The 21,497-nt window shown below is 40.6% G+C and overlaps 1 long non-coding RNA gene across 2 annotated transcripts; it reads right to left on the reverse strand.

The window, feature by feature from the left end:
• Positions 1–7,691: 7,691 nt before the first annotated feature.
• On the reverse strand, positions 7,692–15,616 carry LOC133213367 (uncharacterized). 2 transcript variants are annotated; one of them, XR_009725792.1, is made up of 3 exons: positions 15,434–15,616; positions 8,875–9,048; positions 7,692–8,212 (listed from the first exon to the last, which is right to left on the reverse strand). It is a non-coding gene; the product is annotated as an uncharacterized LOC133213367 (long non-coding RNA). The 2 variants fall into 2 exon arrangements; XR_009725793.1 differs by lacking the exon at positions 15,434–15,616 and adding an exon at positions 15,186–15,316.
• Between the last annotated feature and the right edge of the window lie 5,881 nt (positions 15,617–21,497).

Here is a 21,497-nt window from a genome sequence, read left to right on the forward strand (position 1 = left end):
AATTTCTCTGCTTTCCCATACTGGCTTAGAGGCTGACTGCACGTAGGGACAGGCATTTTTCTGCAGGTTCATCTGTATACACACAGGCTACCATGGGCAGGCTGAGAGGGCTGTGGTGCATGAGCTGGTAATAGATTTCTCCACACACAAGGCCTCCAACAAGCTCTTCTCCTTGGGCTGTGAAACAACACAGCTCCACATCCCAGAACTCAAACTCCATTCACTTCCTACTCCCCCTCTATATTCCTCTTTTTTTTTTTCCCTTTTTCTTAACTGAATGGCCATAAACTTCACCAACAGATTCCATACGGGTTATGTTACACCACCACCTGACTCCAAATCAATTACAGTCCAAAGGGATAGGGTTGCAGAGAGTCTGCAAAGCCCAGCCCTGGGGTTTCCATGAGACACAGAGAAACTACAGTGCTAAGAACAGAGCCTGGAGATCCAGCTGAAAGAACTGAGTGATTTCACGATGAAAGCATGGGACTAGAGGGCAGGAGACCCAGGCCTGTGTCTTAGCCCTGCTGCAGAGAGCCTGTGTGAGACTGATCTCTATTTCATGACTCAATATATAACCCCTTGCACATCAGAGTCCCCATCGTTGGGGCTTCTCAGTGCTATCATACCCCCGATGCTTCATGATAAAGATGCAGAATGCTTTCTGGAAGAGTAAGGCACTGCGAGGGTCTGAGATTCTGTTTCAATACAATACCAGAGATTTTCACTGTAGCTCTAAGAAATATGAGCATGCTGATCAGTAAGAACTACCAGAATAAACCATACTCTTCACTGACATCTGTCATTAGGAGGGAAATCACAGTAAGATGAGGCTGGAAGGAACTTAATTCACTAGATTCTGTTTCCTGCTATTACAAGCATATAGTCCTTTTCTTAAGTTGGACCCATTTGTTTGTCAGGTGGGCCTTACTAGGCTGAACTTAAGGCATAACATAACGAAGCAAACAACACTTTCTCTACAAGCAACAGCTGTGAAAGATACAGCCAGAGGCATAAGCAATGAGGTAGGTTGTGGCTATCATAGATATCATGAATGACGCCCCTCCACCATCAACAGAGGATGGAAAGCTGTGCTCCACACCAGGGAAAAGGCACACACAGAGCACATCGGGCATGTGGCTTTGTCATTTATATATGGTAAAGGCTGAACACAAAGATTGTTTGCCTCCTCTCCTTCATATCTTCTCAAGACTGGAAACGGGATAGAAAAGATTGTGCTTCTCACAACCCTGGTAAATACAATGCACAGCACAGCACCATGCAGTTCAATGTTGAGATATCAAAGTTATCTCTGACAGAGAAGCAGAAACTATCTAGCCAAGGCAGAGCCCTTCTACATTCAAGCCACCTCACTGAAAGGGCACTGTGTTCTGCAGCAAAGAGAAAATATTTTGAAGGCTGCTGCCAAACAGGGAGAAATAAATAGCTGCTTTGCAGTGTCTGAAGACATGCGCATGTCCTACACGCGTTGTTTGGGCAAGGATACTTCTAATACAGAAACAGCGCCTTTTAAAAAGTGGTCAAGAGAAGTCACACTGTGCAGCAGCTGTGAACAACCTGAATCACTGCTGAAGACTGCTGCCTGTCAGCTCAGGTCTGCAGCCTTTGGGGCTCACTTGTTTTCTGTCATTGTCAGCAGAAGCTGGAACATTTCTAATGAAATGAAGTTCAGCTCCTTACCACTGAAGTCCTCTTCAGCTGCTACAGCTTAAGGTTGAGACTCACAGCTCTTCATCCTTCATTTACCTCCCTGAATTGAGAAACACAACAATTACCAGGCACTGTCATAAGAAAGAAATGGATACAGAGCCTGGTGAAACATGCTGCGTACCTGCATGTCCCGGTGGGGCACAGCCTGAAGCCCTGGCTCAGTTTCTAACTGAACACAGCTTGGAAGATTATTAAAGAATGGATAAAGAAAGAAAGAAGTGAAGATATCTGGATAAACTAGTGGAAGATGCTGTTGCTAAGCACCTGTTTGATAAGTTAAATAAAGAAACACAACACATCACCCAAAAACCTGAAGCAAAATTTCTCTCTGGCATAACTGTACTAAATCAATCAAATTACATGAGGAGTGAACTTAGTTTAACACACCTCTGCACAGCAGCCACCCAGGATCTGCCCTTCCCAGTTTTAGCACTGTTTCTCCAAAAGAATTGCAATGTAGACCAGGGAGTTCACCAGAAAGTCAGCCTTTGTAGATTTGAAGTTATGGGGAGGGAGGGGATGGGGGTTACTGTTCCTCTCCTGCCTAACCTGCCTTGAACTTCTCTGCTGCAGGAAAACAGAGATCAGCACATATGTTAGCGCCTTTCAGTGCATTCATACTAACATAAGCACAGAAGAAAAAATTCTTCACTCGCCAGCTTTTGATACAACCTGGAAAACAAACAGCTTGGAAGAATTCCTCTTTCCTCAGCAGTGAAAATCGTGGTAAAGCACCATCTTGATAGTTCCCAAAGAGATTCACTTACAAAGATCAGTATAGGGGAGGCTTGTTTGGTCTCCCGAGATGTATCTCATCCTCTGACAATTCACTGAGACCTTTGCTGTATCTAGCTATATGTGTATAATTATCTGCTCTGATACCTGAGCTTCTATGCAACAGTCTTACTCCAAGTAATCCAAACTATCCCCAAGGCATGGCACACACAGAATGGTCAGGGGAGAGAGGGGAGGAGGGGCAGCGGACTTCCCTGGTTTGCTGCTGGAAATCAGCATTTTAGGGCCTTGTAGTCATTTCCTTGCTAGTGTGAGGAAACTTTTTGTACATTTATATAAAATAGGAGGCCAGAAGTGCACACCCCCATCTTACTTCCTAATATATTATGTTCTCCCCTGCCGAGTCCTGGGACTTAGTCTGGATTTGGTAACTGAAGTAATATAAATGTTAGCTAAGAAGTATTCCAGCAATATGGTTCCAATTTAAGCTTGTTTTGAAGTCTAAAGGACTAATATGTCTCAGAGATTCTTCACTGGATATTTAGCTCTAACGTAATTTGTACAGGAGTGCACACTGCTCTCTAGAAGCCCTTCTGCAACGCTCCAGAAAACAGGTTCCTTCCCAAGCAGGACGCAGAACAATCAGGAGTCCTGGCTCTTGCTGACAACTCACTTGCTTCTCCTGAATTTTGGGGCTTTGCTTGGGAAATGGTGTCATATTTGCCAGGTCTTGCAGATAAATGAAGGTGCAGCGGCACTGCATATTGCCACTGGTTTCACTCCCCTCTTCCTCTTGCTTTTCAGGGATGAAGCAAGCCACCTCTGAAGGAAGCCATGCTCTGCAAGCTGTTTGCACTTTACTTCAATAACATGCTTCTTGCAATGCTGGCTTTATTTGTGTAGACATGCATTCTCAAGGTTTGCCTGCCCCCTTTTCCTCCCTCACACCCCTATGGAGCCCCTGCCTGAATCCAAGTAATGAGCTAACCCATGGAACTCATTGCCCTTTATCTTGCTGGGGAACGTGCACCTTTTGAACTGCCATCTGCAGATTGTGTTGATGCACTGACTTGTTAACTGTGCCATACTGTGAAGGAAATGGCATGATTTAGATCAAGTGCTCTGGACGGCTGTTCATAAGAAACACTTGAGCCAAGCTGTTACTGCTCAGGATGTGCCCTGGGGAGAGGGGTTTCGTTTCGGGTCATGCTCTTGCCTTGTATGAGGGCAGGCGCAAAGTACTGAAATCACAGTCCTTCCCTGAAGCTGAGGGGAGGGGGGAGGAGAAACATTATGAAACCATAGAAGCGAAGCTGCCAAATTAACTTCTCACCCTTTCAATCACACTCCAGAGGATAAAAGCCTAACATTTCTGCCTCAGAAATAGGCTCAGCTTACACCAAACAAGTTATTTCTCTAATTTATCAGACTTGCCAGCTATCATTCTAATTATTGGAAACCTCAGACTTTTTATGAAGTCAGAAGTACAGCATTATTTGCATGGTTGTAATGTATCACTAGATAAATAGGTTTTGGGGAAAGAAAGGGTTTTTAGAAAGGAATCTGCAGGTTTCTTTACACAGTTAGGGATTTAAGAACACTATCACTGAAAATAAAAAGGTTCTGGATTTAATTTTCTTAAAAAAAAAAAAAAAAAGCAAATTCCAACATAACGTAACATAGTTCAAGTCAACATGAGAGGAGGAGACCATGACGGAAAGCTCATCAAAAGACTCTCATTGACTTTCACTGGCTTTGGATCAGCCCTTAATTCTTTATCTTCACTTGCATAGCAGCATAATCACAGAAACAGCCTAACACCCTGCAGTCAGGCCAGGCAGAGGACTCAGCCATCCAGACAGGCTGTTCACTAGGCCTTTCAAAACGCAAACACTGATTTGTCCATTATATGTAAATGGATGATTAGAGTCATTCTCTAAGACAAATTTACTTTTCTGCACACTCTAAATCTGTTTAGTCACTTTAAAGGTGTCAATTATTGGAGCATGCTAAGACTATGAATTTCTTAGTAATAGCTTTAATAACATTTTAAAATGAAAAGCAGATACCTTGAAGTTGGCTTACTTTGAAAAGACATATGAGTAGATCTGGTTTTAATTTATGTCCTATTCTACATCTGGAATCCCTTATAATTAAAACTAAAAGCTGGACTACTACTTCCACCTGTCAAATGATGAAAAGATGAATGCACTAATAGCTTACTAAATAGCCCAACATGATAGAGTTTACTTTCCCGTTCTATACAGTAAAAAAAGGATTTTGGACAGGAGGCTAAAGGTCTTTGGTCATTACTAATAGCACACTTTCAGTATTAACCTACATACCCCACTACCACCACCACCAGTGCCTTTTAGCACCAAGATCTCTAAACTGCACTTTGCATTTTGATTAGATGCATGTATTCATCTCTGCTGCTGCAGTGTTTCAAGCTTTTCCAATCTACAGGTGGATTCTCTCTCCTATAACTATTTTCAATCACTCCCCATTTTCCTTCCTCCCACTTTATTCTCTAATTAACTACTTTAATCCATCAAGTTTTCTATCCACATTTCTGAAGCATTCTTATTCCAAATGACAGCATTCCTGTGAGCAGTCCAGGGCATGTGACAACTTGGACTCTATTTTCTCATCTTCTTATGCTGTTTCTTTTTGATCTCACCCTCTCCTGTTCCTGTTGATCCACCTGTCTCATTTTACTACACTGTCTCACTCAAGAGAATTTTAACGCATGTATTTGTACAGAGTCAAACAGAAGTAGACCCTCAGAAGATAAGCAGGGCCTTGATGTACAGAGACAGTATCAATAAAATGACAGCTGTTAGATTAACAAGTTAAAACACAATAAAAATATTCTTCTACAGAAATACTGAACACTTTTCCCCTAATGTGTTGATACATCACCCATGAGTCTTTATAGATGTCCAGTCAGATTATGAACCTCCTATGGGAATTCATGAGATTACAGCTCTCGAGTGTGAGCCTACAGCCTCTTTTTGGCTCTTAAGAGCCATCCTTTCCAGCACAAGCTTGCCCATTTATCATTAAAGTTGTATAAAAACCTAATCAAACAAAAAAAACACAGAGGGGTGAATCCGTTTGCAATGCTATACATTAATTTTAAAAATAAATGAAGAGCAAAGGAGTGAGTTTCCAAAGGAAAACTTTGGTTCTGTCCTCACACAGTCCTTGCAGTGGACAGCCAGCTGTGTGGGCAGCCTCTGAAGATTGCCTCATCGCCTGCTCTTGTTTCCTCTGTTCATAGAAATATGAAAACAGGATTTTGCTCTGCTTGAAAAATAGTTTGGAACAGTCCAAACTATGAAGGTGTTTACTCTAGATAAAGCAGTCTTATTAACACTGTTAGCATTAATGCTATCCTCACTGTTTCCAGTGGACAAAGAGTCCCAGTAGTTCTTACAGTTCTGGAGACTGTTAAATAAAGTATTTTCACATTACTGTGTTCCTCAAAGGAAAATAAAAGTCTTGTCTCCTGAGTCTCTAGACAGCTGCTCAAAAGCCTCCATGGCATACTGATGCCAAGAGACAGGAATATTCCAGCAAAATGTTCTACTAAGACAGACAGCTATGGAAAAAGCTGTCCCAAATATTACAAATGCGCAGCACTCAACTTCTTACGTCAAAGCAAAGAGTAATGTTTCGACTGCCCCAGCAAGTAGGAAATGATGCAGGTATTAAACACTATTACGAGAACAGAGACACATTAGTTACTGCTTATGCTGTAGGACTGTGAATGGAGCTTTTTGTTGTGGAGGATTTTCAGGGGGAAAGTTAATACACTTTGTCCAGACCATGAGATGGTACAAATCAGTGTAGTTCCATCTAAATCAATGGATCAGTGTTGATTTACAGCAGCTGAGGATCAGCCCCCTCTTTTTTGGCCTGCTGAGGATTGTATAACATATACTGCCTAGAAACACTGATGACAAATTTGAAACTGTGTAGGGATATGCTGAACCAAAAGCCTGATTCAAACCCAAACTGGCTACTCTCCTTTTAAATCACTAAGAGCTGCTGTCTTAAATGTTACTGTCAAACGAGCATTTTTAAACATGTATCAAAATCTAGCACTGCACCCTCCGGTCTGTGCCACGGATGCTACATTCCACACAAACTCAAACCCGCCTAGTGCCAATTCATAAACGATGTGTTGGTTTAATCTATTTTTCACAGGGGGTGTTTCAGAACAGGAAAATTAGAAACAGGTAGAAGGGACTATTATTACTGTCTCATAGTGTGCTCTTGTACATGAGGATCGGATTAAGATAACATCTGGTCTATATTTCTTGAACTATTTCCCTTTTATCACAAGAAAATCGGCAACCCATCTCACAACTGCTCCTAATTTAGATCTAAATGTCACTGATGAAACATTGTACAACATGCTGTTATCTATTAAAATGATTTCCCTGAAGGAACAGTGGATACTTTTATATTTTCCAGTGAAGCCAACCATATTCCCCCTTAGCACTAACTAGTTGCCTTATAATCATATACTCAAACGGTAAAGGTAAAATCACTTTGGAAAAAACAAATGAGTCCCCACCAAATCTTCAGCTGGTGGAAATTAATGCCTGCTCACTGATTTCAGTGAAGCAAGCTCCATTTACACCACCCTCCTTATGATAATGGCTTTGATTCACACACGGTCCAAACCTGCAAGGTGCTAAGGCTGTTCTGCACTCACTGGTTTTAAGAGGAACTGATTAAAGCCAGGGCCAGGCTCAAATGCATAACTTAGCAACATTTTTAAGTATGCGCTTCAGGCCTTGACTTTCATGCACGCAGCAGAGGAACAGTGAACAGTCCAGAGATTTTTGCTGGGAAGCAGAAAGGCAGAGCACAGCACACTGTCATCCCTCTCATTTGGTTCAAACAGAAAAACTGTCAGTGGAATGCAGTAATCTTTTTTTCAGCACTTTGCAGAGTTCAAGTCCCCAGAAAGTAGCCTATTGAGTTCAGCAAATAAAAACTTCTGTTTTCTTCACGAGTCTATAATTCATTTTCATGGACAGTAAATCAGAAAATGGAGGGGAAAAGCACTTTACAATCTCAAACTATTTTGCATACCTTTGCTGCACATCAGTTTTACCCATTTCGATCATATTGTTACCACTTAAAAAGGGGGAATTAGATAAGCATACGTCCCCTGCATTAACTGGTTTAATTTAAAAGTAATCTCTGCCATCTGGAATTACTATTTACTGTTGTTTGGAGGAAGAGGGAAAAAAAGAGAATCTGAAACTGTAGAAAAGATCATCACAATTTCTTTCAAAGAATACCCAGTCTGAAGGAGGGCGAAGCATACAAGGAATGTAATTGATTACCCACCAGTCAACTTGTATATTTTGGAGGGAATTCCAAGAATAAAAAGTCTCTAGCAGTTATCAGCGGTCAGACTGGAGCCATTCATTTTTCACCTGCTTATGTTTGTTGTCTGGCACCCAGTCAAGGGTGCTATTAGCAGAATTAAGCTCCACAAGAAAAGATTACCCTGTAGGAGGTAAGATAAAGACTGGAAAGTGTGGCTTGTTATCAGTATCACAATAAGGACCAGGTCAGAAAGGATTCAGTGTGGGTTTTCATTTCAAACAGGTAATCTCTACTGAAATAATAGAGTAATTGTTGCTTTGAAACCTTTATGTGCTGCAGAATACTACAGATCATTTGATGCAGATTCTGGATTTAATGAAGAACTCCAACAAGCCTGAAACAGACACACAGAGAAAGCAAGAAAAGAACAGTGCACCAGTGGAAAATGTCTTTATCCTCTAATTCCAGGTCAATATAGTGAAACATAAAATATTATTCAGGGCAGTTTTATACCTTGATTTATGTGTCCCCTCCTTCTCAGTCTGCTTTCTATCTGTCTATAAAGTTTTAGTCTATAAACATGCAGTAATGTAATACAAAATATTGCAAGAGTAATAACATACACAATTACAGTACATCTCACAAATCCTGAACACAAGCAATGAATCAAAGCTTTCCAGGACTATTCCTTGAAATACATTTTTTTCTTAGGTTTTATTCAAAGGCTTGAAACCAGTCACTGGGACAAGCTGCAAGAGCAAAATGCACGTTGCAGATGATATACAGCATTTTATGTTTTTCTGGCAAATTGCCTTAATGTTTGCCTTGAAAAGTAATTGTTGAGTGGGTTTTTTGGCTTTTTTTCTTTATAAAGATAGTGCACCTTTCTTTTGGTTTGGAAATTAACCTGCACTTTGGTTTCTTACTGTCTGCAGAAAGTGCTAACCAGCAAAATACTTGAACTTCTTGGTCTCAAAATACAAAGGATGAACTGGCAAACACTGGCAAGGTACAAAGAAAATATAGCAAAGAATTCTTTCATCTATAGCTTCTTACCTTATGGCAATCTTCAGTTTTCAAGCCTTGGAAGCATTTAAAGAAAGCTCTAATCTGGTGTGGACTTCATCAGCCTTACACATAGTCCTTTTCCAGCCATGCCACAAGGAAGGAAGCCGGGTAAAAGCAGGCCAAGGCTATAATATCTTCTGCTGGAGAAATTCTGAGTTCTGGCTGTAGAGGAGAAAACAGTAGATTATGCAGAGTTATTTCACATGAAGGCAGTTCCCTGATCCTACTTCAATTACCACAGGGTAATTTACAGCCCTCAAAACAACCTGAAGAGGACAGAGGCTATGATTTCAACCCAGAATTCCAGTGGCAAATCCACAAACATGGCTATAATGCCCATTGTTATGTGATGTATTTATGTGTGCTTGCTCCCTCCCTCCCTCCGTTCCTGATAGCACTTAGTATCATACTGTCCTATGCCTGGTTTCAGGTATGCTATAATTTACACTTCAGAGTTTTCAAGAGCTGTCTGAGGATCTCTGAGCTTGCACAGTTTTTATTTTAGAAATCTTGCAAAAGCAGGGGATTTGCAGAAAATAATCTATATACCAAGATTTCAATATAACGATGGAATTGTGGGTAACTACAAAAGGGCCAACACAGCATCAATTCCAGATAAGACTATTATAAGGTTGTGATGAGATGCAATCAGTTATAAAGCCAAAGTCTCACTACCCAGATAGTATCAATCCTCTTGATGAAATACAATACGGCTCTTAAATGCTTAAAATGGTTTCATTATTACATGTTTGTTTGGTTAAAAGTAGTGGAGCTGACAGAATAAACCAAAAAACTCTACAGGGTACACTCCACAAAATGTCAATTTTAAAATAGTACTTTATCAAAACTGATTCAGCACCCAGTCTGTGGCTTGAAAATGGCCAAGAAACCACTGCATGTGGAAAATCGAGTCCAAAGGTGCAAAGATCACAGTATGGGAGCTCCAAGAGACATAGCACAAGGAGTAGTGCAGGGATCTCACTGTGGACAGTGCCATGCAATTATATTCCACAGTTCAGAGGAACAGACAGTACTGCTGCTGATAAAGTTTGCAGATGATAGAAAGCTGGGTGAAGGAATGAATAACAACAAGGATATGCCAGTTTTTCAGTTTGTCCTGGGCTATTTAATAGGTGGAGCTTATTTGTCTATTTACACATCTTGTAATACAACCAGATGCAAGGTCATGGCTCTTGGCAAGGTCAATGAAAGGCTGGCTCAGCATTAAGAGCTATTTGGTTCCTGGTTGGGGTATATTAGCTACAATTTTGCCCCCTGAACAAGGCCAGTCACTTCAGGAATTCCAAACCTGTCCTAGTGGAAAGGTCTACACTGTCCAAATATTGTCTGCACTACCTACAGTAACACTAACTGGTTCTAAATCCAGGCAGGAGAAAGGAGCCAGCCTGGAAGGCAAATCTGTGTCCCAGCCTTTTAAAGTTGATTACTGAAACAATTACTTACTCGAGTCTTGTATTTTGCTAACCTATTTCGATTACTACTTTTGCTCCTGTGATACCTTAGAGGAAAAGAAATCACTACACAGACCAAAAGAAAAAAAGAAAAAAAAAAGAAAGAATAAAGATGGAAAGTTCCTTATTCATAATAAAACTCTGACTCGGATTCTAAAATGAGCTCCACAGGTGCAGCCTCCCGGCTCTCCTGACTCCACTGGAGTCACTGGGGAGTACATGGGCTTGCCTACAGAAGGATCATGGCAGATTTGAGCACACGAGCTGAGGGGGTTGATCCTGCTAACACTTCATACCAGGCATGAAGCCAGGTGCACAGAGATATTCAAACTAAATCCTAATTAAGTGTCTGAATTCCCAGGGAAATTCATGGGTAATTAGATGCCCAAATATCAGCATGGATATTGATCCAGATGCTTATCACTGTGAGTATACCACTGATTTTCAGAGATGATGGCATTTGCCATTTTATTCTCATTTACCTCTTTTTCTTGAAGGGGAGAGAAGTAAGCCCTGAGGATGACTGCACTATCATTCATTGTTCATACACTAGCATTTTCTCAAAGAAAAGAACGACTTTTATACCTAAATTTGAACCTGAGCAACACAGGGAGAAAATCAGCACATCACTAGAAAGCACAAGGCTTGAAAGTTGTGGCAAATATGTACTGTAAAACCTTATAAAAGAGCTAGAAGATCTTAAGACATTTATATAGTCTGAAACACAAAGACCTATATGCTTTGTACCACATTACCACTGAAATAAGCTGATAAAAATATTTGGTGACTAAACCAAAATAAAAACATTCTGATTTCACACTAAAGGTATGCTCTGCTTCTAACAGGAAATAAGAATCCTGCACCTATTAGATCATATCTTTGCTACCCACTCAGAGTAAATGATTGATATAACAGTCATGTTGAATCAAGATGCTCGTTCATTCTTTTCTTTCTCTAAAGAGTGACTTTCAGCCAACAGATTTTTTTTTTCCCTCAGAATATCTGTGATTCCTGAGATTCTTTGAGGCTCTTCCCTTAATAATTGGAGGAGCTGCCTGAGCAAAAAGCTGCTGCACAACGCTTTCTCTCTGCTGTAAGAGCTCCCTGGGTCAGAGGCACACACACAGTCTGTCTGTGCTGCTGTAATCAAACCAGCCCAGCTTGAGAAAGCATAAACACTGTGGTGGGCAGAAGAGACAAAAGTAGGGGGCCAGGAGGGAAAACAGTCATGTCACTGTTATTTCTTTAGCAGATGAGAGGCTGATCCAGGTCCCGCTGAAGTCAGTGACACAGTTCCTATCAAGTTCAACAGAAATGATCTTTAAGAGAATGCTTTCTTGCCAGATATCTGAGTAATATGGCTGGGTCCTACAGATTTCCATGGCAAAGAAAATCTTCCTTCCCCACCTCCACAGTTCTTCAGAGAATCAGACCTTCTTTAAAAGAGCAGCATCTTCCGGAGCGGGGGTATTCTATTAGCATAAGTATTCCTCCCATCCGCAGGCACCTTCCTCCTCTTTGCATATTAGGACTACAGAGGGGATTTTTTGGGGGTTTGGGGGTTTTTTTTACAGATGTGGGCAGAGCTTTAAAGACAGCAGCTACTTTATTTTGTATTTACATGAAATTTCACTCTTCCTACTCATACCTGGAGAAAAGTAAACTTGCAGAATAATGACTAGAAAGGTATCTATCTCTGCAGTGTAACAGGTAAAAACAGCTATCCCCACAAACTTCTGCAAACCAAGAGTAAATACTCACAAGCCACAGGGTTTTTTGACCTTGGATTAACACATCCTCTAACTTTGGTCATCCTGGCTCTCTCCTACACTGTGCCCAAACTTGGGGAAGCCATTCCAAGCTTTATGCTTGACTGTATTAGTGCATGTGTGTCAGCCGAATCCTGGTGAGAGAAGAGTTAGAGCCATTGCTGCAGTACAGCTCAGAGCACACGGACATTTTGAGTTTCGAGCTCACCTTGATAGCACAGCTGTTTACAGACATTTTATATCAAGAAACCTGTTGAAAGTCAGAGGTAAAACTTTACGTACTGTTTTATTAAATTATGTGGGATACAACAAAATGGAGTTCCAAGTCTTTCAAAATACAGAACTGTTCCCTGTTGTTTGTGTTCTTTTGCGTCTTAAGGGCAGAAATGGGACTTTGCTGAATAAGGTGAATGACATATTTGAGGAAAGAAGTACCCACATCATTACTATCAGGAAATGTGGTACATTAAGAAGGTAGGAAGAAATTTCTTAGTAGTGTAGAAGAGAGGATTTATTAGTTTGGATTATCCCAATGGGTGTTTGTTTCTCTCAAGACTCCAGCAAATTCTTTTCCTCCTTCAACTCCCAAAGCAGCATACCTTTGGAAAAATACCTACATTTCCCCCAGCTACTTTCTACTGACTCTAGTATGTCCTTACCCTAAGACCAATGATCTTGCTCTTCCCCTAAAAGGAAAGAATTCTACAGGGATTTCTTCAGAATAAATCCTGAGTTAGTACTTAGCATGGATGAAAATTAATGAAATAAATGGAAAAGCAGAAATAAAGGCAATGCTGTTTCCTATTGCATGCATACAGGCCACATATTCCGCATTTATTATCAATAACATTTACTTTCACAGATTCCTGAAATCAGTCTATGTACTGCCTTCCTATTGCACCTTACTGCACCAGGTGTTAAGTAAATGTCACTCACCTGAGTGTATGCTTAAATTTACGACTTCTGCTGAATTTGTGTGGATAAAGAGAGGAATATGTGACTTGTGGGAAAGCTGTGAGAATTCACTGTAGTTTTGAAAAACTGTTTTTTTTAAGATAACATTATTTTTAAGTTATAAAAAATGTATTTGACCCACAGATGATTTTAGTGTACATACTCATGCTCTTAACTAAAATACCTCTCTCCAAGGATGCTACTCGATTTCTACCACTTTCAGTGTGAAAAGCCTACATCTACAGGATCTGGGCATATTCTATAACCAAACTAATCTGAGAAAACAAATCTTAAAAAACAATATATGCAATACAGCTGTTTAGTAGCTCCTCAGGGCTTACTGGTGCTTACTGCCAGCTCTCAGCTTCTTTGCTTTAAGCAGTTTCTTTAAGCCAGTTTCTTTAGATTACCTTTTGGAGTACGTACTCTCGCCTCCATGCTGTCACCCTAGATGGCTCTAACAAGCCTCCTGCTGCCACTTTCTTGTTCTCAGGAAGATCTGTTAAAATTTTTATCTCCTTTTGATCTCTGGACCTTTCTCTTAACACTTTTCACAGCCTCCTGAAAATGGGATTCTTGAAGTCAATAATTTGCTTATTGTCTCTCTAGTGTAAACTTAAAATGTTTTTCATCTTGGAAGCTATTTCCGTATGTGTTCTTTTCACATTTCCTCTTGGATTCAAGTGACCTGGGATTTAATAATCATTTTAACACCTGAAATGAACACTAGCACCTGCCTACTGCTCAGTAACTAAGTTGTTTGTCAGTATTCTGGGATTTGTGTCTGATAGCTCCTCTCCTTTATACTGCTTGATCAGCACCTCAAAATACTGAGGTGCTGCAGTTGACAGAGGATTTTACATGTGAGGCCACATTTAAGGATGTGATAATAGAGAAAACCTCTTTACTCACAGGGAGTCCTTCCTGGCCTTTAGGGTCCATGACTTCGGACCCCTTTGAAGGATTGAAGCCTAAACAGCCATCCAGCACAGTAAGAAAATACTTGTCAGCCTATTATATTCCCCATAGCACTACCACCCCTCCAACTGATTAAAATAGCACAGTATTCTGTACCACAAAAGACTGTAATTTGTAAGGAATGCTAAGCACTTGGAAAGCACAAGGGGACACTGAGAGTGGGGAGGTCCTATCCCATAGACACTCTGTCCCTTTCAAATCATGGGAATACAGGCCCCTCGAAGTGAAATGCAGGCTTAGGAGATGAATGCTGTTCTTAGCTTGAACAAAACAAAACCCAATGTTTCCAAAACTACACAGCTCTCCCTTATCCTAGGATCTTTCTTCTAAAACAATGAAACCTTTTCTAGGTTGCATGCAAAGGAGGAACACGGAAGATAAGTTTATTCTTGCTCCACAAATGAAATCTGATTATATGCCAGTGTATACCAGCATTTACACATATGGAAAAGAGAATCAGAGAATCATTTAGGTTGGAAAATACTTTTCAGATCATCAAGTCCAACTGTAAACCCAGCACTGCCAAGTCCACCACTAAAACATGCAAGCACCACCTCTACATGCCTCCTAAATACCTGCAGGGATGGTGATTCCACACTTTCCTGCGCAGACTGTTCCAGGGACATCAGACCACAAGTAGCATCTAACGCCACCTCCAACCCACCATGGCATTGTAGGAGGACTAAAACGAAATGGACCAAATCTCCAGTTGATAAGAACAATCAACGTAAGTACTTCCAGACATTAAAGCATTGTCCTCACCAACTACCTGCAGGAGAACCAGCACCTTAGTTCACAGTTTTCTTTATACAACCAACAACCAGGAGTCAAAACCTGGATATAGATCTTACATAGGTGATACAATCACAGAACTCTATCTATTCCTACTTCCACCATTCACTGTTCTTTCTGGCCTACAAGAAAATCTTCTGCTGAGATATTTTTTCTTGGCAAAAAGTCTGAAGAACAAATGTCTCTGGCTCAAAAATTAAAATATGATTAGAAAAGAAAAAAATACCAGAAGAATTAACGACGTCTGTTATAACTCACTGTACCTCTCCCTTATAAGGAAAGAAAAATGCTACAGTTACTACAGACATGGGGGAAATCACATTAGTCATAGTACTTTTGAGAAATACCATCAGATTTCATGAGCTATGGAGGTCAGGTGGGACCAGGACAAAGTTTCAGGCAGCAAGCTCTGAAGAGCACCTGAACTGCTGCAAATGCTGCTGCTGAGCCACTAGCTGCATCCTACTTTCTAAGTAGATGACCCAAAATGGCATTAATGTCAGTTGCTAACAGACACTATCCTTGACATGACATGTAAAATCAAGAGACTTAACACTTTTGTTCATTAAAACTGGAAGGTACCTTTTGCAGGGAAAAGATTACTAATTGCCACATTTCAGCCAAATTCCAACACATTCAGGTTGTGCTATCCAGGAGCATGGAGGTAGGTGGGACTCACACAGCTCTGGGAGCTTCACTTTCAGTTGTGTTGAGGCTCATGGAAACACATCACTCTCAAAAGAACTCCAAAGAAGCCACACGTCCACAGTTTTTCCAGGAATGACATGAGGTGAGATTTGCAGGCTGCAGAGTATTGTGCTGTGATCCCTGGCCTTTTGGAATACGGGAAGTTGGACAACCTTCTGAGGCAAACTCTGCTGGAAGGAAAGAATGAATTTTTCACATCACAGTATTCTTTATGTGTTCCCTGGCACTCCCCTGACCCCTGGTGCAATTCATTCAGCCTGAAGGAAAGTTTTTGCTCCACCCAACCAAAGAAAAAGGGTAATTTTCTTTCAGATTGGTGAATTGGTTCCGTTTTTACCATGCACAAGAAATGCTGCAATAGACAAAATCAATCCACATAGCTGGGAAGAAGGGCAAGGAGGAGGAGTGAGACTACCCCTTTCACCTGAAGTGAGCTGTTGGGTGGATTCATTCTCATGTAACTTCCCTGCTGGTCTCTTTAAAAAGACAGAAGATGCCTCCGTGCATACAGGACCCAAAGTACCATCTAGAGGAACCTCTCTTCCCTTAGAGGAGAGAGTAAGCCTAACTTAAGACTGTACTTAAATCTTTTCCCTAATAAGGTCAGAATTAAAGCATCTCCACTAGATGAGGTAAATATGGGCCATGATATCTATGCCTTAATTCATTCTTGCCAAAAGGTCAGTGTAGATGGACCCAGAGGGAGGACTGCATTTAACATCTCATTCGAAACAAAAATCCTCCTTTTTTCTTGAATGCATGCTTTTTGCTCCTCTGACCAGGCACACCTGTTTTCTCTACTAACTCAAATCCTTGCAGCCATGTGTGCCCAGGGGATGGGATGGGAGGGGTAGGAGGAGAGAGAGAGTGTAATAAATAGCAGAAGCAAATAATTTACCCAGTAAAGAGCATTCCATGCTTTCTGTATGCAAATTCTGCATAAAAATTCTACATATATGGTACAGAACTACTCTGAACTGAACTCTAAAAATGTTTAATGCAAACACAGCTGTTATCAAGTGTTGTTCTTTCCAAGACTCCATTCAGTTTGATAGTTATCACTATGCCAACAGCATTCCCAGTACGAATCTCTCTTTCTGAGACTTTAACAACTGCTTTACACAAGAGAATTTCATTTCACTCTGAAACTTGGTCCTCTGGATCTTTACCAAATGTGCTCCTTCCTTCTAACAGCACCAGCTGAGCCCAAATCAACTCTAACAGATATGGACATTTAGCTAATTTAGGAGTTTAAGAATATTTTTTATTTAAGGACACATTTTACAACATCCCTCTTCAGCAAAATATTGCAGTGCCTTTAAAACAGACTCAAATCCCAGTGTTGTCCTAAGAGATGCAATATATGCGTTTAAACCACAGTATTTGGTAAAATTCAATAAAGTGTTTTGAATTGTAATAACACCTTATTCAAGTATCAGTTTTTGAAGGTTGAGGTAGATCAGAGTATTCTAACAAAATATTAGTGTGCTATTTCAGTTGACTGGTTAGATTGCTATCTGTATTAGCTTTTAGGAAAGGGGATTTTTCATCCAGCTATAGAGAAGGGTTTTTTGAAGAATCAGAAGTCTTCTAGGTTTATAATTCTGCAAAACTAAAGGGGATAGTACTTCACTTGTATTTCCTTCAAGGGGCTGATCACAGGACCTAGCTGTGCGTTGTGTCCTTGAGAAAACACCTAAAATAACGCAGCGGCTGGCATTTTCAAATGTCATAGGAACAGTAAGGTCAGCTCCCCAGCTGAGGTCTATTTAACTCAAATCAGGACTTGACCAGTTGATATAGGATATGGTTTAATATTATATACATGCATGTGATTTTAAAAATCTGAGCTGGAAAATTCTTATTTATTTCACTGAATGCCTACAAGAGAGATGGGAGTTTATCACTTCTTTGCATCCCTGCTTGTTCCTCCACCCTCATGGAATCAACTTCCATGCAGGAAGCAGGGATGGCAGCCTTGTCACGGCTGCCGCTCTTCATCCTTTTCAGATGGGTGGATCTTTCAGGATCATCCTTCTCCACAAAACAGCCAGCTCCACAGAGCTAATGAGGTGGAGCAGGTCATCTGCACACAAAAAGGAATGGGAACAGACCTCCTTCCACCCGTAAGCAGACAAGCATGTGCTGCAATGTGTGTTAGTGAAACATGGAATTAGAAGCATATCTAATATCAAGTCACAAGATAAGGTAATTCACAGCATTATTGTTGTAAACCCAAATCTTACCGTTCAAACTCCATTTTTAGACTGAAGTAAACCCTACCCTACACAACTTCAAGCCAATCAGGATAGCCTCTTACTACAGCTCATCTCTCTCCCTCATTAGCCTACCAAGCAGCAGCTTCAGAGGCAATTGGGGGGTTACTTATGCACTGTAGTTATCAACTGATAGTCTGTCCCTGGGAAAAGCAGAGAAGTCTCTAACATAGGCCAGTTACTTTCCTCTCTTAAACCTTCTTTTGCTAAAGTACATGGTAGGGAAAACCCAATAAAAAGCCTGACAGTTTTTTGCATCTCTGTGACTGGCAGTAATTTACACAGGTTTGACTCCATCTGGCACAAATATAGCTTTGAGAAAAGGAGTAAACAAAGGCATATGGGACTGTCCACTAGAAATTAAGTTATCAAGCCTGACTCCTAATGGTGAACAGTGGTGTTAAGGAGTCCTGGTCTGACTTGGCAGTGGGCTGAGTTCCGTGATGCCTCTGCCCTCAGTATCACACATGGAGACTGTATAAAGCCCACGCTCAGGGTCTTTTGGAGTTCCTGTGATTGCTTTTAGGATTCTTGTCTGCATCAGGTACAAGGATGTGCTGTGGGTTCTGGCTTTGATTTCCTAAGCTCATCTGTAACCCTTTACAAGAGGGTGGCACTGACGGCATACAAACTGTGCATTTGAAAAGCAAGTGGCTAGCAGTCGACTTTCTGAGAATAGTGCCAGAGTTGAACTTGAGGCTTTGCTTTGTAGTACAGTTTCCCATCAGCAACACAGATGGACAGAGGGTCATCAGTTATATGACACTACACTGGATGTGCCAAATTTTGGTTCCTCCCTCAAAAGAGACATGTTTTTGCCTTTATGAAGTACAAGGTAATTGTTCAGGTATAGAAGAAAGTTTGTGGCTGAGAGAAACATCTTTCCTCAATAGACTATTCGAAATTACTCCACAGGGACTTCCACACACTCTCCCAGAGAAATCACACAAAAAGCACAGACAAGGAAACAAAAGATGACTGAAGCCATGTCACAGCAAGGAGGAAGCCCAAAACCTTTACCTCCGGGTGTATTTAATGGTACCTGGCATTGTCGACATATGATGAAACTGCCTTGCAAGAATAAGCTGGAATGGCCATTGGCTCAATGCAGACAGACTTCAGAAGTCAAAACACAACCCTCAGTTTCCCGAAGTCGATTGATAGTCTTAGAACTCCCTGAAGGAAACTAATGAAGACAATCTGCAAGAGACAGAAGACAGACAGTAGGGAAACTAGTAGTTTTCCAGGAACTAAGGTAATGTATAATTACAATGAGTATGGAAGATTCCAAGTTCAGGAGGAACTTTTGGATAAAATCCACATTGACAACCATGATGTTACACCAGGAACCATCCCAAAGCTCTTGACAGACTACAGAAAATAGTTTTTAAATTATCTTCTCAGAAAACTTTCCAAGCAAGGAGAAGAACAATATGTAAAAGTTTAGTTCATTAAGTAAGTGGTGAAGGGAGAAATCTGGTTTTGTATAGCAGTGGAAGAACTTTAACAGAGGGTTAACAACCTCCTGGAAGATAGGTTGAGAATCTCCTATCAAACTGGTTGAAAATGGGATAATTATGATACAAATGCCTCGATGCATATGTAATTGGACAAGGGTTCAACCAGGAAACAGCACTGTGATTCTAGGAATTATGTAGCCTAACAACATGTCACTGCTCCTTTGCTGCAGGTTACAAAACCACAGCTCAGCCAGCAAGAGATCAGACTTTTCCTGGTGCAAGTATCAGCCTAATTAGCAGTTTAGCAGTTCAGAGTAGCAATTCAGATTAGTAGTTCAGACAAGCAATTTTAGGACATGGTCCAATGGTGCTTCTAAGCAATTTAAAAGTAAACTGTCACTAAAAAGGGTGGTTACCCTTATGTCTTCTCTTGTGCCATGTCTAGTGCTTATCTACCTGTATAAGATGGTTTAGGGTGCAGTTACACAAGACGGCTATTTAGCTGCTGAAAAATGGTAGATAGCAGGATTGTATAGAAGGAAGTAGGGAGAAGCAGACGTATCTCTTTCAACAGCAGGGCAAGATGTTAATTCAGCTCAACCGTATGATACAACTTTTTCCTCAGATTTCCTAAAAGGAGAGGTAAAAAATCAGGATTTAAGTTGACTGAATTACTCCCCAGAGATTTCTGCCTAAATTATAAAAGGAACTTAATGTGATTGCATCTTAACCCTAAGAAAAAGTAAGTAATTACCAACAGGTTTTCTTTCTTCAAGCTGCCTCACTACACAGCCTCATGTCTACTAAAGCTTGGCGGAAGAAGGGAATAGGAAAAGCAGAGATGAGTGTGATGCTGAGGCAGTTCTGGTTTAGAGAGAATCAAAACTTGTGGACATGCACGCTGATTTAATCTGGCTGATTTTTTAAGAGCTGGGGAAGAAGGAATCTTTACATTCTAATGGTGAATAATAGATGAGGTAATAATATCTGAAACTGGCACTGCCAGACCTAGAAGACAGTGTTTAAGGGTAATTTAATGTGATGTGGTTTGAGAGAGATTAAGCTTAAAAACCTGCTTTCAAGCCTTTGTCTGTAATGGATAGAAAGAAAAACTGTATTATCACGGATGGATCCATTGGCCATTTTAATACATATTGAAACATGCAGGTTTTGTCAGCAAGATGGGAGATTGACTTGGAAAGCAGTAAGGATTCAAGGGGACAGACATGAAGCCCTGAGACCCTGTGGCAAAAAATAGTTTGTTTGATCATCAGATGTCTATGAAGTGGATGCAGAGATGCAACACTGCCTTTGTATGCAGATGAGACGTCTGTTAGAGCAGCTGGTGAGGTCTGATACCCATGCTTTAAAGGAGGTTGGAACATTCCACAACTATTCAAAGAAGGGCTACAAAAAATATTGAGATATTGAAAACGAAAGCTTATAGTGTGAGGCTTAAGGAGTTCAGTCTATTGAGCTTAATACATGGAGAAAAGACCTGACAGACAGAAACTTCTTGATCTAACAAAAGTACAGCAAAATCCTGTGGCTGGATGGATGTGGATGGAGTGGAGACAGATTAATTCTCCTCTAAAATAAAAAGTAATTTCCTTGTAATAAGTACTATTAAATATTGGAACATCTTAGTACAGGGTATGGCTGACTTTGTTCTTCTTAGCCCTTAATCAAGACCAAATACAGCTCTAATTTAATGCTTTAATCCATCTTCCAGGAAACACCGTATGGCGTACAGAAACAGGGGGTTGGAAATAAATGATTGGTGGGGTGGTCCCTTCTGCCCTGAGAGCCTGTGTACAGGTAGCAGGTACTTCTTTAAGAAAATAAACAAAGACCTGCTTTAAAAGCCAGAGTGTAAATTGATCTGACTGATGTGGTCTGATGCAACAGACTTAGCTTTATTGGATTAACTAGCAAACTTTATCAGCTTCCCAAGAGTCTCATGAAAACATTCTAGTGCTCACCTTTTCAAGACTGTTGCTTAAAAAGAATTTGAATATGAGCAACTTTAAAAAAGGTAGATGAAGAGGGCAGAGTTTTAACCTTTGTGTACAGTGGTTAAAATACATGGTTTAGGGGTGCGCATTCACATCTACAAAGGCAGCATGATTCCATTTCTAAAATCCAGCTGCTCTTATGTAAAACAGCAGTCCTTTGAGTAAATAAGCATCAAGGAGCAGTACA

This window comes from Neopsephotus bourkii, unplaced genomic scaffold, assembly GCF_033783945.1.
Source record: "Neopsephotus bourkii isolate Nb327-2 ecotype Australia unplaced genomic scaffold, CSIRO-AGI_Nbou_v1 NB_95, whole genome shotgun sequence".
In the NCBI taxonomy this organism is placed as follows: Eukaryota; Metazoa; Chordata; class Aves; order Psittaciformes; family Psittacidae; genus Neopsephotus; species Neopsephotus bourkii.